The 10,462-nt window shown below is 50.3% G+C and overlaps 1 pseudogene; it reads left to right on the forward strand.

The window, feature by feature from the left end:
- Positions 1-10,202, forward strand: part of LOC144125575 (cytoskeleton-associated protein 5-like) — a 34,350-nt pseudogene extending 24,148 nt beyond the window's left edge.
- Positions 10,203-10,462: the final 260 nt, after the last annotated feature.

Here is a 10,462-nt window from a genome sequence, read left to right on the forward strand (position 1 = left end):
ACGACGGCCTCGTCGCTACAGGGACTCAAGCCCCGGGATGCAGCACCCCTTCGACTCTACAACGACCACAAGTTAACGGAATGGACGCAGACAAAGCAGAAGGCTGGGCGGTCGTCCAGTCAAAGAAATCGAAGAGACGCCAAAATGGCGGCGACAAACCGCAAATTTTGGCGGGAAACGGCGCAGGAAGGTCGCCATCTTCCGACGAAGCGGGAAGAAGCGCAGCTGGCGCACCGGAGAAGAAACAATGGGAGGGAGGGCCGAGGCTGCGACTGCCTCCTCTCCCGAAAGACGACATCAAGATAGTCCTCCGGCCGAGGGGACTCGCAGTCAAGGATCTACCGCAATACAAAGTGGTGGAAGCGGTGGTTGCGGCCACCGGAAGAGGATGCAAGGAAGAAGATCTTCTCGTCCGACTTCGCCACGGCTCGAACATCATAATCGTGAGCACAGCTAACGAAGACGCAGCCAAGAAGGTTCTGCACATCAGGCAGATCAACTTTGGAGGCAAAAGCTTTGCAGTGAACACACACGCGGCGGCCCCGGAGGGAACGCTACGGGGAGTTATTCACGGCCCAGCACCGAAAACCACATCCGAGGAACTCAAGGCCCACATACGACTTCGCACCCAGGGCGTCAGAGTCATAACGGCAAGAATGCTTGGAAATTCAAGCACGGCCCTCATCACTTTCGACGGCCCTACTCTTCCGAAGTTTGTCATCTACCACAGCAGCGAATACCGGTGCCACCCGTACAGGCCAACAAGGCAGGTATGCTACACCTGCGGCCAACAGGGGCATCGCATGGACGTCTGCCCAAACCCGAACGCCAAGGTCTGCAGACAATGCGGACTTCAGAACCCAACGACGGACCACCAGTGTACACCCAAGTGCCTAGTGTGTGACGGCGACCACATCACGGGCACGAGGGACTGCAAACAACGACTCAAATCAGCGTGCGAGCTGCGGTGGGGCCCCCTGCAGCAGCAACGCAAGAGCCGGGACCGCAGCCGCAGAAGAAGGCCGCGGTGGTTCCGAGACGAGAGCCAGGAATCCGGGCGCAGCGGCAGCCGCGGACGCAACCGCAACCGGAGCCGGAGTCGAGGATCCGGGCGGGACGAGTCCTTCCCGCCCCTGGGACAACAGCAACAGGAGCAGAAGCAAGGACAAGAGCAACAGAAGAAAAAGAAGACCGGCGGTGTCAAGGTGAGCTTGGGAGACGGCCCTCCCAAAACGCTCTTTGCTCCGCACTCAAACACAAACACACAATCCACTCGCGAGAAACAGTTAATGGAAGAGAACAAAGCCCTCAGACAGGAACTAGGCCAACTCAGAAAGCAGCTGAGCGAGGTCCTTAAAGAACTCCGCGAAATCAGGACAGGGCAGACACAGCCCAAAACTCAGACCCCACCACCCCCAATGGTGGAAGCAACACAGCCACAAGATGGGCAGCTCGAGGCTCTCATAATGAACATGCAGAAACAGACGCAAGAGCAGATGCAATTTATGCAGCAGAAATTTGCCCTTCTAGAGCAAAACGTTAGAACACACATTAAGAATCAGAACGCGCAGAGAACGACTAACGACGCTAGAGAACGCCTATATAACGAACGCAGGTTCGGCGCAGAAACCCTCAACTCCAACCCTAGTACACCATCATGGCAGAACGCCTCCAACAATTAGAGATATGGCAATGGAACTGCAGGGGGTACAGGCAAAAACAAGGCCTCCTGCAGCAGTACATTTATGCCAAAGGAACCCCGCCAGACGTAATTATATTACAGGAAACCAACTGCACACCTTCGCTGAGGGGCTATACGTGTCAGGAAGCTCGCCGTACGGCGACCCTCGTAAGCAAGAAATTGGTAGCCACAGCACACGACGAAATAACGGACACTCGGATCGACCACACGATCACAGAGATTATACCTAAAAAGAAAGCACAATCCAAGAGCACCTTTATTATCAACCTATACAGCCCGCCTAAGCAGAAGGATGGGGACTTTAGCAGGCTTTTTACAGAGGCTAGAAAACTAGCGGGCAACAACACCCTAATAATAGCAGGCGATTTCAACGCCAAGCACCCAAAATGGGGTTACAGCAAAGACGATAAAAAAGGAAGAACAATCAGCGACGCTGCAGAGCAAACGGATTGCGATCTCCTAACTGACGAAACCCAACCAACCAGACAGGGTAACAGCGTCAGCCCAGACACTTGCCCCGACCTGACTTTTGTGAGGGGCGCCAGACAGGTCGAGTGGGAAAACCTACTCGAAAACCTAGGAAGCGACCACTATATACTGAAAACCAGCATCACAGCCGAAGACACAAAACGAAAAATAGGCAAGACCCGTCTCGTCGACTGGGACGCCTTCAGGGCCCACTGTAGACAGATGCAAGGAGGCGACATTGTATCTGTGGGGGAGTGGAGCCAACAGCTCAAGGAGGTCCAGGAACTCTACACCAAAGAAGTGGACCGAACCGAACACGCCCCGGAGGTGGATAAGCGACTCCTCAAGCTATGGGAGGCGAGACGCGGACTCACCGCACGGTGGAAAAGACAAAAGCTGAACAGGAAGCTCAAGACCAAGATAGCTGAAATCACCAAGCAGGCGGAGGAGTACGCGACGCAGCTGGCCAGACAAGGATGGCAGCAGTTTAGCAACGCGCTGAACGGCACCCTGAGCACGGCCAGAACGTGGCAGATCCTCAAGTCCCTCATGGACCCAAGCAAAAACAGGTCGGAGAGCGGCAAAGCAATACGAAGGCTGGTGCACCAATACACCGGTACAGATAAACAACTACTGGAGGAGGTCCGGGTCAAATGCTACGGCAACGACCAGGTCGAGTGTTACAAAGAGGAATATCAAGGCGAAGAGAACCCCGTCATGGACAGGCCCATAACCAGGGAAGAGGTGGTCGATGCGATCAGGTCGGCAACAAGAAACACGGCAGCAGGAGCAGACAGAATCCGCAATTCACTGATCAGAAACTTAAGCGACGGAGCTATTGACCAGCTCACCGCGTACCTCAATAAACTATGGCAGGAAGGAACAGTACCCGCCGAATGGAAACACGCGGTCGTGGTGATGATTCCGAAGCCCGGTAAAAAACTACAAGTGGAAAACCTCAGGCCGATATCCCTCACATCGTGCCTAGGCAAGATGTACGAACGAATAATAACGAAGAGAATTCAGTCACACCTGGAGAGAAACCAACTCTACCCTGATAGCATGTACGGGTTTCGAGCCCACCTGTCCACGCAAGACGTACTCCTCCAGCTAAAGGAGGAAGTACTTGAAAAAATGCCGAGAAGCGGAGAAAACGTTGTCATGGCCCTCGACATCAAAGGAGCCTTTGACAACGTAAGCCACGCCGCCATCATGGAAGGCATAAACGACACGAACTGCGGAAGGAGAGCCCATAACTACATCAGGGCCTTCCTAAGCAACCGAACAGCGACCGTAGGGCTAGCCGAGCTGCGAAGTGACGTCTTCGCCACACCCTGCAAAGGAACACCCCAAGGCTCAGTCATATCGCCGGTGCTCTTCAACATGTCAATGCTAAGACTGGCAAGAAAGCTCAAAGAGATCCCGGGTATCAAACACGCCATGTACGCCGACGACATAACCGTGTGGATCACCCAAGGATCGCTAGGAGAAAAACAAGACCGACTACAGGAAGCCGCCACCTGCGTAGAAGACTACGTGAAGGAGAGGGGCCTGAAATGCTCGACCGAAAAATCGGAGCTCATCAGAATAGGGAGACACCCTACCCAAGCCCCACTGGACGTCGTCCTCGAGGGACAACCGATCCCGGAGAAAAACATAATCCGCATTCTGGGCATGTGGCTACAGAGTAGCCGCAAATGCAGCCACACCATCACCCTGCTCAGGAAAGCCACGGAACAAGTAGGAAGAATGATCAGCCGAGTATCCCAAAGAAGATACGGAATGAAGGAAGACGACACCCTAAGACTCGTAAACAGCCTAATCGTCAGCAGGGTCACATACTCGCTGCCCTACCACGCAACAACAAAAGCGGAAAGAGAGCAAGCCGACTGTATACTAAGGAAGGCCTACAAGATCGCTCTGCACCTACCCAGGAACACGTCAAATGAAAAATTACTCCAGCTCGGAGTCAGCAACACCTTTGACGAGCTAGCAGAGGCTCAAATGGGTGCGCAATTGACGAGGCTCAGGGGCTCCCCCACAGGAAGGGCGCTCCTAAAAAGGCTAGGTCGGAACGCAAGTGGTCTGGCTGACAGATACACAGAAGTTCCTGACGACCTCAGAAGAACTTTCAACGTGGGACCCTTACCTAAAAATATGGATCCCAACCTACACGAAGAAAGGCGGAGAGCCAGGGCCGAACAGATAAACAGAAGGCTAGGCCAATCCGAAAGCACACTATACACAGACGCTTCTATGTACGCAAGAGCAGAGAAGCGCACAGCCGCGGTAGCGGTGGTCAACGGTACAGGGGAAACTATCACCTGCGCTTCAGTAGGGGTGTCAGGGATAGCAGAGGCCGAAGAAATTGCCGTCGCGCTAGCGATAGCCGAAGGCTACAGAAAAGGTCGCTCCCTAAATATCCTAACGGACTCGAAAGAAACATGCAGAAACTATACGAAGGGCAATATCAGCGGCACTGCCCTCAGAATAATCAGCGAGGCGGCAGCCTCAGCTGAAAGAATACCCATACAACATATAATCTGGGTGCCAGCCCACGCAGGCGTAGCAGGAAACGAAAGGGCGGACAGTCTAGCTCGAGGGCTCACTTACCGAGCAGGCTTATCGATCGTCTCGGAGTCACGGCTACTCATATGCGAGGGGGGCTACACAGAGACCCTACAACTATATAGGGGAATCAGAAAGAGATATCCATCACCACACAAAGCACTAAATAGGGAAGAGGCTGTAGGATGGCGTAGGCTACAGACGAACACCTTCCCTAACCTACACACATACAACAAGATATCACCAACGCAATTCAGACCAGACTGCCCCTGGTGCGGCAGTACGCCCACACTCTATCACATCACCTGGGAATGCAAGAGAAACATAGCATTCCACAATCAACAAACACCGAGTGCGGAGCAATGGGAGAGCTGTCTCTTCAGCAGCGAGCTTGAGGTCCAGAGGGCCTTGGTAAAGCACGCAACTGAAGCGGCACAACTCAGTGGAGCCCTGGACTGAGGGCCCACTCTTGCTTGAAGACTCAAGTCGCCAGCACCCAAGCAAGACGACCAGGAAGTCTTCATCCCCGCGAACCTCTTGGAAAGAAATAAAAGTTTTCTCTCTCTCTCTCTCTCCAGTCTAGGCGGGGGGCCCTGTAGCGCCCTCTCTTGGGCGGCGCCGACAACCCTGCTAGCACGTGCCACCCTGGGAAGAGAATAAAGACGGCACCTGGTTGTGGCTCGTGCTGCCACGGCTGGGCAGTTCTGTTCTGGTGTCGGCTCGTAGCTATGGTCTCGTTTCCTTCGCTCCTGAGGCGTTAAGCCTACAAATCTATTTGCACAAGTGCAGGAAATGCATTGTTGTTTATCTGTTTATGGCTGACGTTGGCAGTGTGTGGGCAGTGCACTGTACTCAAGGGCACAGTTGTGGCTGACTCATTCATACTGTCCGCAGTGGTTTGGGATAGCATTCAGAACACCAGAAATCCTGTCCATTCTACATAGTACCCGCTGGCTAGAGAGTTTTACCAATTTCTATCCTCCAGAAATTCATAGTAACTGCAATAGTTGATCATATGGTTGACATTCTACTGTATGCATATTGAGGTTGACATCCAATTTCACTGCAAGAAAAATGGTGAATTTCTTTTCGTGCGGGTGCTAGAATAGCACAAGGCACCTTACAGCTGGACTTTGCAGGCTGGTCTTAGAAAAAAAAATTTATTAATGAGGACACATTTTTGTAAACATTAAATAATATATGTGCCTGCGTGCTTATTCCAAATATGTACTTAGTTTAACTTGATGTAAACAAGTCCTTGTGCCCTTGCTAGAACTAGGGAACTTGTCAGAAAGCATGCCATTGGCTTCTTTTGACATCAAGCTATGCAGTTAAGGTAAAATGATCATCCTGCCTGTTATAGACGTTGAGTTACAGGGTTTTAAGTTTCCACTTGACAAATTGGAAGAGAAATTTTTATTCATTTTTCTGCGGTGCTGCCCGCCTCACTGGTCTACGGGGAAATTGGGATTGGGTATCTTTGAATAGCACCCCAGGTTTTTTTAATTAACCAGGCTGGTCCACACCGCCACTTCGAATTATCCGGTCAAATTTACATGAGAAATTATGAGACAAATTCTTTTAATTATCCAGGATTTCAAATTAGGAGTTCAAATTATCAAGGCTTTTACTGTTTATGCACACCTTTGCCATAGTGATGAGTGCAAATACTTAGCTATTCTTGGTTTTCTCAATGTGTGTTTTTGCACATTGCAGGCTATCCAGGCCCTGAATATCTGCCAGAGCCTAGGTGCAGCCCTAGGTCCTCACTGTGGACCCAATGTTCGTACTCTTGCACATGGCATGTTTACTGCTCTGGGTGACAGCAAGGTTGGCGGACACGGTGCCTTTCGTTTCACTACTCGGCCCATTTATTAGATTCAAGGTTTTCAAATGTCAAATTTAGCATACCTGCTGTTATTGCAAGCTCTTATCTCTGAACATTTAAGAGCCTGTGCAACCAGATGGTATCTGATCAGAACTAATGGAAACCTCTGGGATCTAAAGAGAGTTAAGGGGAGTAAATACAGTTAAGCCCGCATGAAAATACAGTTAAGCCCACATATAACGGCCCCACTTAAGACGAATTTTAGTTTATAACGAACGAGACCTGTGCGACCGTCAAAATATTCATTAGAAAATCACACGTGTAACGAACGTCATTAAGCCCTGCTGATCAGTTACAGCGAACGGACGGTGTAAACTCGCTGCCGCAACGCGAGATAACCTGCCTCCGACCCCTTTGTGCGCCCGACGCGCGGCAGGCGAACTGGTGGTGGTGGTGGTTGGCACAATGAATTATTCTGGGGAGGGGGATACTGGTCCTGACGTATGTTGGCCCTTTGGGCATCACTCTTGGGGAAGGCAAACTGCCCGCCCCGTTTCGTGCCGCTCTCAAGTGAGCTACACTTTCCCCGACGACGCGCCTTTCAAGATCGCCCTCCCGCCCCTCCTCGCAACTCCGCTTCCCTCCCCTCATTCTCTTGGAAATCTGCACGTGGCCTCCGCGATCAAACGCGCCGCCGCCGGTGCCGATCGCAGAGGCCACGCTCCGTGAAGCAGGCCTTCCATGGGAGCCAAGAGGTGGCTGCACTGACACTCACGGGCGCCCTTCATTGGCCTCTCTGCTGGCGCTGTGCGTCTGTATCTTTAGCTTGATTGCTGCCTGTGCACGTTGCGCATCTACCCCATCGCGCGCTTTTGTCACTGTTGTTGCGGTGCGGACGTTTCGTTAGCTCCGTTCAAATCTTGGGCCCTGGTTGCAATTCGGGATGGCGGACGGGGACACCGTGCCCACTTTCATTGTATTCAGCAGTAGAGATGATGAAAGTGGCCTGTGCAGAGCTGACGGCCACTTGCGTGCGGAACTGTTTCTGCAAGGCCGGCTTCGTCGTCACAGTGTCTGATGCCGAGCCTGATGTTTCGGAAGATGACCAGACCGGCGGTGATTTGTAGCAGCGCGTCGTCGACTCCGACATGAGGGAACATGACATTGGTAGGAATGATTTTATTTCTGTCGATGCCGACGCCGCGGAACCGTGCATGGACGAGGGCATCGTTTCTGAATTGCGGGACGAGAATGACGCAGAGGAATCAGATGAGGACGAAATTTCGGAGCCAGCACCCATAAGCGGACCTGTAGCAATGGGATACGTAGAGAGCCTTAGACAACTTGTCTATGCCAATGGCCTTGGCGAAGAGCCCACTTCTGCTTTAAATAAACTGGAAACCTCCCTCACAGGATCTGCGCTGCAAAAACAGACGTCCATCACGGACTTTTTCGCAAAAAAAAAAATTTTGCATTTTGACAAGCAACTCTCTTTAAAGCTGCGGTACAATTACTACAAACTTCGGGATATAACGAATGAGTGCCGCGTGACGCTCATGTTCGTTATAAGCGGGCTCGACTGTAAAACAGTAAAACTTCAGTACTGTAATACCCCTGTCACACGGGCACTCTAAAGGCACTTTGAACTAATGCTCCTTTACGCTCCCAAACGAGCACTACTTCAAGGGAGTTCGTCCGTGCTACACGGTCGCGGAACGACCTTCGCAAGAAGTTTTTAGCGCCCTCATCGGCGAAAAGCGTTATTAAATTTGCAAACCTCACTGCACATGTAAATTCAGAAATGTCACACTTTTTTAGTAACATAGTTTTATAACCGTATTAAGTTAAAGCAACGCAATTTTGGCTGCAATAATGACATGATTTTCCAAGTACAGAGCATAACATCACAGTGCTGGCCACACTGAGCCCAACTCGCTCGTATATCTGGAACGAGAGTATGGCGTGGTGAGACTGCCAGAAAAAAAATGATCTTATATTTTAAAACAACACTAATCTTATGAAGTGAATTTATAAAACGAAAATTGAACGTTTCTTTTCTCAATTTATTTATGCTGTTAACTCGCTGGGAGAGAGAGTACTCTCTTGAAGCCTCAAAGGACGAACTCGAGCTGCCTTGTTTCGAAGCTCCTTTGAGCTAGGTGTCCTTTGGCGCTTCCGTCTGGCAGGCGCGTTCGTCCTTAGAGTAATGGAGCATTAGTTCAAAGTACCTTTACAGTGTCCGTGTGACAGGGGTATAAAACCCTGATGTCACGTTCTCGGGAGCTGAGTTTTCCTGGCTATCAAGTTTGCATTAGCTAGTTCCATCCAGCCTCCCTTTATTAGTAATGCATGCAGTAGAGACTGAGCTGTTACGTTGCAAATGCAGCAGCATTACCGCATGCTATGTTGCGAATGTCTTTTTGCAGTAATACTTTACCTTGTGCTGGAATTTCAACAGCCTATGCATAGAGTGTGCCGAACGGCGATGCCAGACCAGCTGACATAGGATGCTAGACTCTATCGGCTGCCACCGTATTCGGCAGGTTTCTGTGTTTCTTGCATCCATGCCCACGCCGAGCACACTTACTGGCGGCATGAACCTTGTTGCGGCTGTTGGTTCGAAATTGCACCGCAGGGGCAGCACTTTACAGGACACAGGTGCGTTTGTTCTGGCATCAAGGCATGTTTTTGTCATCAGAGTTTGTGTTCTCAAGCTGCAGGCAACATGGCAATCTCTAGGTTCCAACAGGCGAGAATTGTGTAAGATTTAGAAGCATCACAGAGGTGCACACACGTTGTGCCCAAACTTCGCCCGCTATGCGCTCTTTCCTTTTTGCTGCTGACCCCCTTTCAAGACATTCTGTGCACGTGAATGATCACAAGAACCACAAAACCTTCCAGATTCCGAAATAGCATGCTGCCCTTACTAGAACTAAAAAAATGTACTGCAGATGACAATGTAGTTTTTTTTTCACACGCACTTCCTAGCTGTACTGTTTCCTGGCTTGTATGTTTTTTTTTTCCTGTGATCCCGTGAAATCCGTGAAATGCACAGCAGCATGGCTCTACAGTAATTCAAAATCTGCTTGAAGCCTTGGGTGTTTCATAGATCTTTTGCAGTTGTAATGTTTACAGTGCACATTGGAACTAAACCCGAATTATTTTGTTGGCTTGTGTTTTGATCTATGAGGCTTCCAATGTGTGTCTGGGTCCAAAATCCATGCAGTTGATACAGTTGAGCCTCATTATAACGAAACGGCTTATAACGAAATAATGTATATAACGAACCAATGACTGTTCCCCTTGAAAGCTCGGCCAACACGGGCTATAACAAAGCTACGGATATAACGAAGTAATAGCCGCACCCCTTCGACTTCGTTATAACGAGATTCAACTGTTCTTACATTTCATGTAACTTTCATTGCACTGAAAAACTGCTGAAGGGCACATCTTTCAGCATTTACTAGCTTGCACACATGGCCTGTACATGTCTGCTTGCCTTCCCATCAGAACATGGTGCGTGCGGCTGCACTGTCCTGCCGCAATGAATGGTCATCACATGCCAGCTTGGGAACCTTCTTTGAAAATGAGACGCTCAAGGACACTCTCAAGGCAGAAAACCCCTTGGTTCGATAAGAGGTCAGCATTTTGCTCCCACTTTGTGGTTTTCCTGAACCTTCAGTAGGGAAATAGACGTGGTCCTGATTTCACTTTTTCATGAACTTTTTTTTCTTTTTGTGAAGATTGCTGTTTCACGTCTTTCAGCGTGGCATTTTGAATTTTTGCCCATGACAATCGTACACATGCGGCAGCTGGTTACAATGGTAGATATGATGTTGAGGTGCTTTAGTAACCCACTTTACAGCCAAATTTAGCTGCTCCCTCCAACTGAATGG

Source organism: Amblyomma americanum, chromosome 1, assembly GCF_052857255.1.
Source record: "Amblyomma americanum isolate KBUSLIRL-KWMA chromosome 1, ASM5285725v1, whole genome shotgun sequence".
Taxonomy (NCBI): Eukaryota; Metazoa; Arthropoda; class Arachnida; order Ixodida; family Ixodidae; genus Amblyomma; species Amblyomma americanum.